The sequence below is a fragment of the Diadema antillarum genome, unplaced genomic scaffold (genome assembly GCF_040938485.1).
Source record: "Diadema antillarum isolate AM-2024a unplaced genomic scaffold, OU_Dant_1.0 seq00001795_RagTag, whole genome shotgun sequence".
NCBI classification, from domain to species: Eukaryota; Metazoa; Echinodermata; class Echinoidea; order Diadematoida; family Diadematidae; genus Diadema; species Diadema antillarum.
In genome coordinates, this window is record NW_027272473.1 from 270,587 (window position 1) to 283,546 (window position 12,960).

Here is a 12,960-nt window from a genome sequence, read left to right on the forward strand (position 1 = left end):
GCAAAACTTGTCTGGAGAAGCAGCCCGTGGAAAACATAACATCATTTTGTGGCGTGCACTCCCTTGTTCAGTATGCGGAAGTTTGTGAAAAGACGCTGAACTCTGTAGAAAGAAGCCTCTTTGATGGAAAAGGAGCAGGAGCACTTGTGAAAGGCCTGGCCTTCAGAACAGAGGGAAATGGTGTACTGCGCCTTGTGAAGAATGACAGTAAGGCCTTCGCCCGTGAAGGAAATGAACAATCAGGTGTGTATGGACCATTCAAGCTCTTCACCAAAGAGTTTCTACAGGAGAACGGATTCAGCAAAGTCCCATTAGTGCCATTCCGAGGGAACCGATTCAATATAATGTTCTTCAATGCAGGCTTCATTTTCTTCTTGTACAAGCAAATGACATCGTTCCTCGACAGCTATAGGGCATCAAACAAGTTGCTGAAATGTGTAGAGGCAGATCTGAAGGAGCCCTTCTACCTCGCTGGGTGCAGAGCATTAGGACTCATCAGCAAACATGTAACAGCTCACTTATGGAGGATTTTGGAGGATAAGGCTGTACACATCCTCGACTTGCCCAAGTTTATAGTCACATCCAGGGAACCTTAGGTAAGGGCACCGACAATTCCCAACAGTTCATCGATGGTCAGCTAAGTCCCTTCCAGGTAAGCAGTGATGCCGTTCTGGACAGCGGGCAAGTACGAAGTGTCGCCAAACACAAGTTTGCAGAAAGAGTATTTGTCTATCTTGATCTCCTCATGAGAGTAAGACCGAATCCCACTCTCCCTGGATTGGAAGCGACTATTATGTTCTTGCTCAACAAGACCAGTGAGTGGCTTAAGTCCTTGCCTGACCAAGAAGCCAAGAAGCTTATCAGCACAGCCAGAAAGCACTCGCGAAAGCTTAAGGCTCAATTCAAGGAGAGAGTTTAATCTATCCGGCAACAAAAAAGAGAGGCATTGATAGAGAAAGAGACAGAAAAGCAGAAGAAAGAGGAAAAAGGGCAAGCAGACTTGGAATTCTACACCCAGGAAATCCAATATTATGGCTTGTGGCAATCTGAGCGGGAGGTAGAGGAAATGGTCAACTCTTTTAGGTCCGACAATGACAAGGTGAACGCTCTCAAAACCCAACTGAGGTTTCGTCTGCATGTACTGAGGCAGACAACATTTTAGGCCAGAAGTGTATAACTTCAGCAATAAAGGCTCGGCACACTCCTGGCAAACTCTGCAATCCAATGTGAAGGAACTCGTACGACAGGCCTTTACCCTCCTTCCACCATCAGTTGTCGATCAAGGAGTCCCGCTTCTTGTAGGTAGAAGGGTAAGCCTGGTGAAAGATCCACTCCACTCCATTCCTGAAAAAAAAAGACTGAAAAGGAAATATATTGTTAGTAAATGCAATGTACATATTTAATTGATTTGTATTAAAATATGCGCGCAACATGATTGAACGTTATGTCATTGTAATATTAAATGCGATATGAATTAACAAGTTATGAAATCCTATTACATATAGGTGAATTATTTTTTGCAGCTGACCGGCAGTTAGTCATTTTCTGTTTCTATGATTTGAGGTATGTACTGTATGCTTTATTCATCTATTACACCTAAGTAGTTTTAGTTGAATACTTTTTGTGTATTGTGTATTGTGCAATATCATTTTGATTTACTAAGTAGATTTTTTTTTTCTTGACACTGATATCCTCCCACTCTTTCCCCAAGGGTTCACTCGCAACCTACTTGGACCATAGCCAAAATTATGACATGACTCTAAGTTGCCTGTATATGTATTATATTGTATCATATTACTTACTTCAAAATGTTTTTTTTTTATTTTACTTTGTTTGCATGATCATTATGTAATACAGAGTTGTAAATACCATTTTTAACTTCAATAAACTTTTCGGATTTTCTTGGAAAACTATTTGTATATGTTTTATTACATCAATAAAATCAACATCTACAGGTAATTGTTACAATGATTGAAAAGACATGAACAAATATAGCAAATTCAATAAATATATAAATAAATATGAAATGAATAAATAACAGCTTTATTTTGTCAATTTATTGTTTGTTTAGTAATCTTAGTAATGGAATATTTGGCTGTATGTGTTGGTTTGTGAGACTTTTGTGCACAGGTGGCAGTGGCGTAATAGGGAAAACGGCGCCCGGAGCAAGCGCGAGAATTGCGCCCCTAATTTCTGAAAAAGTGTTCAACCTCAACCCCATCCCGGTAGGGACTTCGCTTTTTCAGACACTTAAAAGGGGTCTTTTGAGGGTGATTTAGATGTAATAAATTTAGGTAAATTTTGGCGAGCGAAACTTTTGTGTATATTTCCGCGTCATCATCACGTTTTGTTCTTTTTTTTTTTGATAAATTTTGGCGAGCGAGCGCAGCGAGTGAGCCGAAAATTTTGCATTTCAGCTTACAAGACATGGAATTCTTGTCATTTTTTGCTTATTAAATCTTACAATTCTAATCAAGATATAGTGACGGTGTTACAGATAACGATTTATACCAACAAACTGAGGACTTGAAAAAATACGTCAAATTAGTACGTACGAGTGAACCGAAATTTGTATATTTCCGCGCCATCAGATCACGTTTTGTTATCTTTTCTCTCTTTTTTTTGGATAAATTTTGGCGAGCGAGCACAGCGAGTGAGCCGAAATTTGCATATTTCCACGTCATCATTACGTTTTGTTCTTATCTTGTTTGATTTGTTTTTTTGCGCCCCCCCCCCCCCCCCCGTATGTTCGACACCTTTGGCGCCCTCGTTTGATCCAATGGGCGATCGCTTCAGAACGAAAGAAATAAAAGTGCAGCCGCTGCTCAGTGTAACATGTTGCCTTCTAACGATGGCATGTGTGAACATAATAACATTGTCGTTTTGTCCGCGTCATCGTTTTTTCTTTCTTTTTTCTTCTTCGAAATTTCAGCTGACAAAACATGGAATTCTTGTTTGAACACAATAAACATTGTCATTTTTTGTTTTTATCTTGTTTGATTTGGTTTTCTCTCATGATGGCTGCCTGAAATGAAATTTGTATCGGTTTATGTGCACAGGCAAATAGAGAAAATGTCCAAAGCTTTACTAGGTGAAATTATTTCCATGCCTTGTCATACCTCATTATATTATTTTGACGATTTATGATTTATGACTTAGTATTTGGTGTGTTTTTACTTACGCGTGTACAGTTGAAAGGGTATCAAAATTGCCAAAATTTGGAAAAAAGGGTACACACTTTTCAACAGCTTCGATAGGCGTTAAGTGTGTATATTTTAATAAAATCATGGAAAAGGTGTTTTTCAATATCATTTTGGGTGTCTAGATAATTACTCATCGTGAAAATGTATATTTAGGGTACATAAATATTTTACATGTTTAGGGTGGGGAAAAATCGAAGGATAATTGTTTAGGGTCCAATTTGAAAGTCCATATGTACAAGCATGGTGTTTATCTTTCAATGGCAGTTGCCAACCCTCCCCCCCCCCAAAAAAAAAAAAAAAAATCAAGGTGCTTGACTAGCTCTCATTTTAACATCACCTAATGTCAATGCTCATCCATTTCTTTCTCACCCACTTTTAATCATTCTTTAACCTCATTCTCACCTACTGTACTTTACTCCTTGGCTATGCATTACCTCTTCCTGCACCACATCTTCCCTGGGCATGCTTCACAAACATCCTTCTTTTTTTTTCAAATCTCCCATTGGTATACTTACCTTTAATGTGCTACTAAATCTTTTCTCTGTCTTGCCTTGGCGTGCTTAAAAATCTCTTGCTCGCACATCACAATTTCCTCAATTACATCCTGCAATTATCCCTCCTTATTACCAACCATAGTGTCAGTTCCTCAGGAATTAAACCAACCCCATTTCCCAGAGCTTACTTTATCTAAAGGCCTAGTATTAGATTACAGAAGCCAAAATGGTCAAGATGAAAGTGCCCAGTGGTTGCAATCTACTTACATTAAACAGTGGGGGCCTGAATATTGTGCAACCTTTTCTGCGTATACAAGAAAAGTGTTCTCACAGGCCTCTTTCAGTCATTTAAAGAACAAAATAAAAATACATCCCGCATAATAGATGGGCATGAGAGTTTCCTGTCTCCCCCTTACGAGTTTCCTAGAAAGACGTCTGCTACAGTGTACAAGAAAACGTAAACATGCTGATCATGATGTTATGGACGCTGAGTCTGGTAAAACAGCGGCATCAGTGCAGCATAAATCGATGGAAGAAAAGGATACAGAAATTAGCGAATTACATGCATCCCTTGAGGAGAAGACGCATGAACTTGAGGCTGCCAGGAATAAACTTGAACACCTCTCCTCCTTTAAAAAGTGAGAAAAATGCTGCGTTAAAGCGATGCAGGTCTATGACGAGTTACCATCTGGGGAAAGTCGAAAAAATCAAGCAAAAATATGAATCACAGAGTGAACAAATAAGAGCTCTAGAAGTGGAATTACAGGTGGCCCTGGAGACCCTAGAAGAGATGAAAAAGGAGAAAGTTGCATCCTCAGAGCAAATAAAGAGCCTTGAAGATAGAAAGAAAAGTTTACGGAACACAACAGTGATAACCTACAGTGAAAACCAATACACAACGGATTTTACATGCCTGATGCACAAACTTTTGGAGCATCATGTTGGGTACAACCTTGTTGGTCAAGTCATCAGTGACTGTCTACAATTTGTGGGTAAGACGCCATGAAAACTCCCATCGAAAACTACAATTGGTAACATGAACATTATGAGACTCGCCCTTGCGCAGAAGCAATTAGGAGAAGACTTTTCCAAGAAAGATAAGACCTTTCTTTAGAGCGATGAAACAAGTAAATACTCGGAGAAATATATGGGGTATCACGCAACAGATGCAAATGGAAGGTACTGGGTGTTAGGGCTCAGGGATCTTGCCACGAAATCAGCGGATGACACGCTCAATACATTCAAGGGGGTGTTAAGGGATATTGATGAGAGGTCATGTAGTAGAGATTCTGAACCTGGGAAGCATATCTTGGGTCTGATCACATCAGTAGCATAATGTCTGACAGGGCATCGACCGAAAAAAAAATGGCATGAGCTACTTGAGTCCTTTCGCAAAGAGGTATTAACTGAAGCTCTTACAGCCGAGGATCGAGCGCCTATAGAATCCCTAATCAGGTCACAAGTACACCACCCTTTGTGCTCAAGCAGTCTAACGAGTCCACACTGTTGGGTTAATTCGCACGGCATCAAAGGCATTCTCAAGGACCGGCGACCAGAAGTCGGGATGCTATGGGGATTTCAAACTGTTTGTAAAGCAATATCTAGACAAACATGGAATGAGAGCAGTCCCACTGTGTCCATTTAGAGGAAATAGGTTTAACATTATTTTCTTCAATGGTGTTCACATTTACTTTCTGTACTCGTCCATGAAAGAATACCTTGACCAACAGAGGAATTATGAATGTCCTCCTAAAAGCGGTGAAATACGATTTGAGCATTCTTATGCACATCGCAGGATGCAAAGCCCTTGGGGTGATCAATAAATTAGTGACACGTCCACTTTGGAGAGTCATCGAAGATAGGGAAATCCACATCCTCCAGATGAATGAATACATCCAAGAGTTAATTGCATATCTTGAGAAGGCACAGGAGAATCTAAATGAATTCATGACAGGGCAGATCCTTCCTTTCGGCGACAAGATGTTTGTCACTTAGGTTGATGCCGTGTATGAGTGCCTCATCAAACCATCAGAACATGATGCAGATGTTCAAGTCTTTGTATCCGTCATCTTACCGGCAATGTGTGTACTTCTCAGAAAACACTATGACGAGCATCTCCCTGGCGGAGTGCACTGCAGCCCATCCGCAGAGATGTTTGATACCTACAGAAGTGTTGCAAAGCACAACAAGTTCACAGAACGTGTCCTAGCCTACGTGGATCAGCTGCTGCGATCTCGACCTAATTCTACTCACGTGATCGAGCCAAGAGGCTATGATCATGTTTTGCTTGAACAAGACTGGTGAATGGATTGGAACGAAGGAAGCAGGTGATCGTAAAAAACTGATCAAAGAAGCGAGAAAGGACGCTCGAACAATGAGGAAGACCTATCAGGAGCGCAGGCAAGCAATTATTGAAAATAGAAATTATCTTCTGAAGGAGAAGCTCAGAAAGGAAGAAGCAAGAAAGGAGAAGCAAACAAAAGAGAAATAGCTTATGACAGAAGAGATAATATTCTATGGACTATGGCAAAGCAGTGATCAACTGGAGGCATCCCTGCTATCCATCAAGACCAAATCAGAGAAGCTGGATGCGTTGAAGGCACAATTGAGGTTCCGCCAACACATTTTGTTGCAGGAAGCGGATCCAGCACTGTACCGATTTTCGGAATGCTCTTCAGAGACCTCGGGAAAGAGAAGAAACCTAACAGCTGACGAACTGAAGGAAAATCTGCTTAAGCTAATCAGCAAGGCATCATCATCAATGGACAAAGACAGTAAACAATCCATATTTTTGGTGGGGAAGAGAGTGAGGCACTTTTTCAAGCGCAAGGGTGCGAATGAGGTATAAGATGTAGATTCCAGGTATCCTGTTGAAGGCAAGGTTATGTCAACCGTACCTGGCTACCCAGAATGGTATAACATCAAATATGCTGAAGACCAGGCTATATACACCTATAAAGCTCGTTGAAGACCTGGAGAGGGGAGATCTGGAAATAATGATTTAGAAACATTAGCGGTGAGTTCAAGGAAATGCTGCTGAAAGAAAATATGTGTACAGGTATTATTCTAGATGCCTATGCATAATTAATGAGCACTTATTTGCATAATTCTTCATCTTTAATTGATAGGATTGAGGAAATTACTGTATCTATCATTACATCACTTTACAAGACAAATTGATATTGCACATCTAAACTAACATGAACCATGCGCTACCCTAACATTTGTCACTTTTTTCACATATATAGCATAAATGAATACTTTTTATACGCATACTTAATTTACTAATTTGCATATTGATAATTTTCAAAATATGCAAATTGATCATTTTTTAGCATTGATTACCCTTGCAAGTTATTCAAGGTTCACTATTTCACACTTAAGAGCCATTTAAGTAATTTTTTGAAATGTTTCTCCATGAATATCAATTGACAGGTGAGTTTTCGTATATAATGCACATATTTACTTAGCGCTAATTTACATAGAACTCATCGTCAAAAAAAAAAAAAAATCACCCTAAATTGCAGAGGAGATCATATCGATCGATATAAGGTGCAGCTTGATATGGTTTGCATAAATTTCTATTTTTGGTGTGACATCCCCACCTTAATTCAGCTAATTAGATATGCGTTAATTTGAATAGACCTTATTCAAAAACTCGTACTCTCAATGAATAGAAAATTCAACAAGTACAAACAAGTACAAACAAGCCATACTTTATTCATCAAATTAAAAATCATTTGAATATGCTACTATAGAGTCTAGACCGGTCTACCTGCCTCCTGAGTTCCAGGTGTAAAGTTAGACCTAGAAAAGTAGAAGTAGAACCTAGATCAACCTAGATCCTATACTGTCAATGTTGCAGATCTTCGTGTGTAGGCTAGAGTAGAGCTGGAAGAAATGACAGTAGGCCTAGGGCCTAGAGACACATTATCTAGGCCTAGGTAGAGGCCAGTCTAATAAGACCTATGTTCTATGTCTAGGCCCTAAACCGTTAGATAAAGACAACTGGTTCGTCTTTCCATCATGCATAGATCCCGGTCTACGTGCATTGTACGGTACGCACAAACAAATTGATCGGAACATGAATTCAATTAACGTTAGTGGCTAGAATCTACTCATAATCCTCTAAAGCCATGCATAAAGACATTAAATATTATTAGAACAGTTCTACGTCGATTTACGATATCTTCTATCAACGTTAGAAGTCTAAAAAAGCAGTTAGACCGGTCTAATAAAAACTAACACTTTGATTACATCCATGTCTAGAATCTATCAATGACCATAACTATTACCTATGTGCTAACTGCTGGTTTCAGAGTTAGACAGCTTGAACGGTAGAAAAATAACAAATTTCTGCTTAAATGGCATGTGCTTGTGTTGACCGACTAGTATTTCTAATTCCGCGAAAAACTTCTCATTTATAATAATGACATTTGCTGGGTCAGTTTTTCTGACCCAGCTAATGTCATTATTATAGATGATGAGAAGTTTTTCGAGGAATTAGACACACCTCTAGACGCACTTGTCGGTCAAGTGCTTGTGTAAACAATACACAGCCCAGTCGATGTACGTAGTGTATTCGCACAGCAACAGCGTATCATTAACAGCGACTGGTCGGGCTAGTGCTTATACAAAGCAAAACAAAACAGAACCAGCAAACACTAGACGTCTAAAGAATAACGTTATATATGACACCAAAATATATGACATCATTCGTCTGTTCTCTTGAATAGTCTTATAATCATTATAGCTTGCCTAGTAACCACACGTAAAGAAAACCGAGATTAATGAGAACCAAGATGAATGCCAATGGTCTATATTACGTAAGGTAGACTAACGGTTAACACTATAACAGTGTTACGCTAAGAATCCATCAGACACAAAGTCAATGGGACTCTAATTTAAACGATCAAACGTTTCACCTGTCTTCACTCGGTGTCGGTTCATCTGTTTCCCCCGAGGAGCTACACGTAGGTGTTGCCTAGGCCTAAAGACTCAACAAGAGTGGGCAGGATTCTACCTTCGAGTGGCCGCCGGGCAGTAGACTGTACCAAAGATCCACGTTAATGTTAAAGTAGAAGTCTAGGAATAGGATCTTTGACTCAACCCACGTGCCTCGGACCTCGGCAAAAATGAGCATGACGTCTGCCGGGTATACAACCCTAGCCTAGCCTGACTACCCACACGATCGATTTCCAACATTGTGTGTGCATGCAGAGAAAGGTACCATAGTACAGTAAACCTCGCATGAGTCGAAGCTCTCGGGACTGACAAAAAAGCGTCGACTTAAGTGAACTTCGACTCTCGCGAGAGTCGATATTTTTTCGACTCACAGTTATGTACATGTATCATAGTACATTCGCATGCATGTGTGTTGTGTGTGTGTGTGTGTGTGTGCGTTTGTGTGTGTGTTTGCATTCAAATTTGTCTGTTCTTGAAGATAATGTTCTTATTTTGTTCTAACTTGAACATGGAATTTGTATCAATACCTGTACTAGTAGTTAAACGTAGTTCTGAGAATGTCTGCGCTAACGTGGCAATGTGCATGTGCTATGTCTATGGTGCAACAAAGGTAGCCATCTCTGTCAACCTACCCTTAGACAAACACTCTCCCAGGCCCATCCCACCTCCATTGAACAAAACTATACAGCCAGCCGGGCACGCACTAACAAGCTCCGCCCACTTGACCTGTCACTAAAATATTAAAGCAGCGATTGGTTGACCAAGGAGTTCTGGCTTGACATGGATAAATTTAGTATGGATGTGCTGTGTGTATGGATAAAGTATGGATCGATGTGCTGTGTGTATACATGTATACATGTGTACGTGTATACGTATTCGACAGCGCGTGCGAGCGGTACGGTGAGTGTGCATGCTTACCGTACCTGCAGCAGGTCAGGGACGGGGTTCTGCGACATGCCAATTTTTTTGTTCTCCTCTAAGTGTAATGAGAATGCCAGAGAAATCTCCTTCGGCTCAAGTGATGTAAACTAGGTACGTGTATTTCGTACTAAAGGGACTGAATGTTTTACTTCGACACAGCCGAAATTCGACTCTCGTACTTCGGCTTATCCGAATATTTCTTAGAGAAAAGTACATGGGGAAAAATCGGGACTTTTTATTTTGCTTCGAGTTAAGTGATTTTCGACTCACTCGACGTCGACTTATCCGAGGTTTACTGTATTAGTATTTACTAAGGAGCTTTCGTTTTTGACGACGGATGCTTAGATACGACGGTTGAAATCTGTAACTGTGCCGTCGGGTGTATAACACTACAGTTTCCGTCCGTCCTGCAATAAATATCGTTTCGATTTTTCGGACGAGGACATGAAAAGGTATCACGTGACCAATTTCATCAGGTGACGAGGAGGGACTACAAAATGGGGTTCGAGAGTGCTTGCTCTTTTCATTGCTCGGATATCATCGATGACGAGGAATTCATGCTGCTTTTTCATATGATGTCAACAAACCCACCAACACCGACTTTAGGTACTTCGACTACGAAACTTTCAACCTGGAAAATTTCAACGATGATGAATGCAACTCTAGGCGTAGCCGTGATTAGGCCTCGCGATATGCGAGGCAACTGCTGGCGCTAGAACCCCCCCCCCCCTAAAAAAAACAACAACAACAACAAACCCAGCCACACAAGAACCATAAATACTGCCGCTTAGCTGTTACAAGTTACAACCCAAGTGCTTGCAATATATATAATTCATCATCCACCTAAAGGCTTAAACTTACCAGAAAAATAGCTCCAATCACGTGATTTTGGCTTACCTTTATAACGTACCCGGCGCGGCGCGGCCGGCCCAGAACTAACACGTGATCAAAACAAGGTATTTGTTGTCGTTTTCAGCCATAGAGCTGTATCTAAATGAAGCTCTATGTTTTCAGCACAACGCTGATTCACCCTAAAAACAGTCGTAGAAACTGGAAACCCGACGAAATCACAGATTTGACGCATGCGCAGATAAGTCCGTTGTGATTTCATCCGTCGTAGAACGATTCGTCGTGCAAAACGAAAGCTCCTTACTGTACATGTACGTGGGCATGGCATCACATATCGTACACGTCGCCATGCATGCATGTACATGTAATCGATCATTAAGGAGCTTTCTGCTGCCCAGACGATCGTTACGAACGTTGAGACGACGCTTGAGCTGGACGTTCTCCCCTTCCCTGCGACGTGCTGAAGAGAGTAGTAACTAGTAGTAGCTTGAGATTTACGCTGAGGGCGGACTCACACTGTGCGATTTTTACTGCGATTTACCCTTTGCGATGTCGCACGACGAGAAATCGCACAGTGTGAGGATGTCTGCGATACGACAACCGGCGATTTGGGGGCTATCGCAGCCATCGCAGCCCCATCGCAGAACTTTGAACATGTTCAAAATTCTGCGACAATCGCTTGCGACGATGATCGAAAACTTTCAGTGAAGCAAGGTGGTAGAAGAAGTACTAATCAAGATTTGGCTGGATATGCTTCCTTTATTCCACAATTGCTTACTGATCTATCTCAACATGATGACGAAGATGAGATGGGGAGGGAGTTTTACAACGACTTAGAGTGCAATCGTGAGTAATTCTACCATGAATATGGGCTTCTCGCGTCCATTGCAGCCGTTTTGTCCATACGTAGTCCCATGTATAGAGTTTGAACGAGGGCAGATTAAACAGTCTGTGGGTTGGTTAAAATTTTGTTTGCGTACCGCCGGACCGGTACTGTATGCATAGCCTTGGACTAACTTGTTAAGTGTAATAGATCTAATGTTTAAATTATACTAAGCCTAGGCCCTACTGAGTACTAGTATGCTATAAACTAGACCCTAGGCCATATCTGGCTAGGCCTAAATACGTGTGTGAAGTGGTTCTAGGCCTAGTCTGCCCTAACTACACGCAGCCGTTGTCGCGAAGCGACAGCGGTCTGGTCAGGCTAAGTCTGCCCTAACTACACGCAGCGCTGTCGTCGCGACAGTGCTCCGCACAGTGTCTGGTCAGGCTAAGTCTGCCCTAGATCTACATTGTACATACGTGTTCCAGTCGAATTTTATAAATTACTAGTAAATCGTCATAGGCATACACGTTGTATAAACTACTAGGGCTAGGCCCCTGGTCTGGACAGGCCCTAGATCTAAGTCTAGACCAAAATGGCTTAGTAATATTGCACTGCTACTGGATCGACTGACGTGGACGTGAACAGTAACAGTAAACACATAACGTTAGGGCCTAACGTTAGACGTGGTTTCTGTCTAACGACATAACGTTGAAAAAGAGTAACCTAACCAACAGTTAGAGATCTAGTCTAGTCTAGAGGCTTCAAATGTGAAACATTCTTCCTGCCCTACACACACGACCATACTAACACACAGTTACAAAACGTTGGTGGAGTACAGTTAATTCTGAGTAGACCTCTATACCGACGGAACCGGAACAGAAACAGAAACAGATCCAGATAATTTTTTACACGTTGATAGGAAAGGATATTGATAATTGAAAGTCTAGCCCATCAAGATGTAACTGATATTATTAGTGATAAGATCTCTAGAAATCTACATTCTTATTAAAGTCTTATATAGATTAACTACTGTAGTCTGTCTAGCTGTTAGACCCTAAGCACTAGATCTAAACAGTTAATAGTCTAGCACTAGCAGTCGTAGCATGCACTAACGTTAGCACTACTCGCTGTCAGCAGGCTTCTTCTTAGTTTTAGAACCGTTCTACAACATTAAACGATAGTAATGTTAGTCCCTTACGGTGATCTAACGTAAGGGTACTAATGTTAGATGGGTCTACATTTTTTTTTTTGCCAAAATGTGCTCATGGATTTCAAAATCAAATGGTAGGCCTACTCTGGTTAAGCTAGTGATGGCTACAGAAATACAGTGTCGATTATTATTTAGACCTAGGCACCTACTGGATCTATATTGTCAGTAGCTGTGCTAGCCTTTCCTGCCCTTGGCTGTGGTCTAACACTAGAACCGTAGGCTTAGACCTATTTTGTATTAACGTTAGAGGAATGAGGAATTAGAACTCTAACCGTTGGCGTTAGGCCTACACTGTAATTGAGATCCATTGCTATAGTTACACCTGTAAGCAGTATGAATCCAGATCCTAGACAAAAAAATAAACAAACTGTTCCCAAACTTTTTTTTAGAGTAGACGTAGTGTCTAGTCTCATGGAAATTACCTAACTAAGCCAGGAGTATAGCACTCTAGATTTTTAACAATAAGGCCTAAGTGGAGCTGAGGTAACTTAG

General features: G+C 40.9%; 3 pseudogenes; all 3 read left to right on the forward strand.

Moving 5' to 3' along the window:
• Nucleotides 1-386: 386 nt before the first annotated feature.
• Nucleotides 387-2,145, forward strand: LOC139712368 (uncharacterized; annotated as a pseudogene).
• A 1,936-nt stretch (nucleotides 2,146-4,081) lies between these two features.
• On the forward strand, nucleotides 4,082-4,811 carry LOC139712370 (uncharacterized; annotated as a pseudogene).
• Nucleotides 4,812-4,869: 58 nt separating this feature from the next.
• On the forward strand, nucleotides 4,870-6,001 carry LOC139712371 (uncharacterized; annotated as a pseudogene).
• The last annotated feature ends 6,959 nt before the right edge of the window (nucleotides 6,002-12,960 follow it).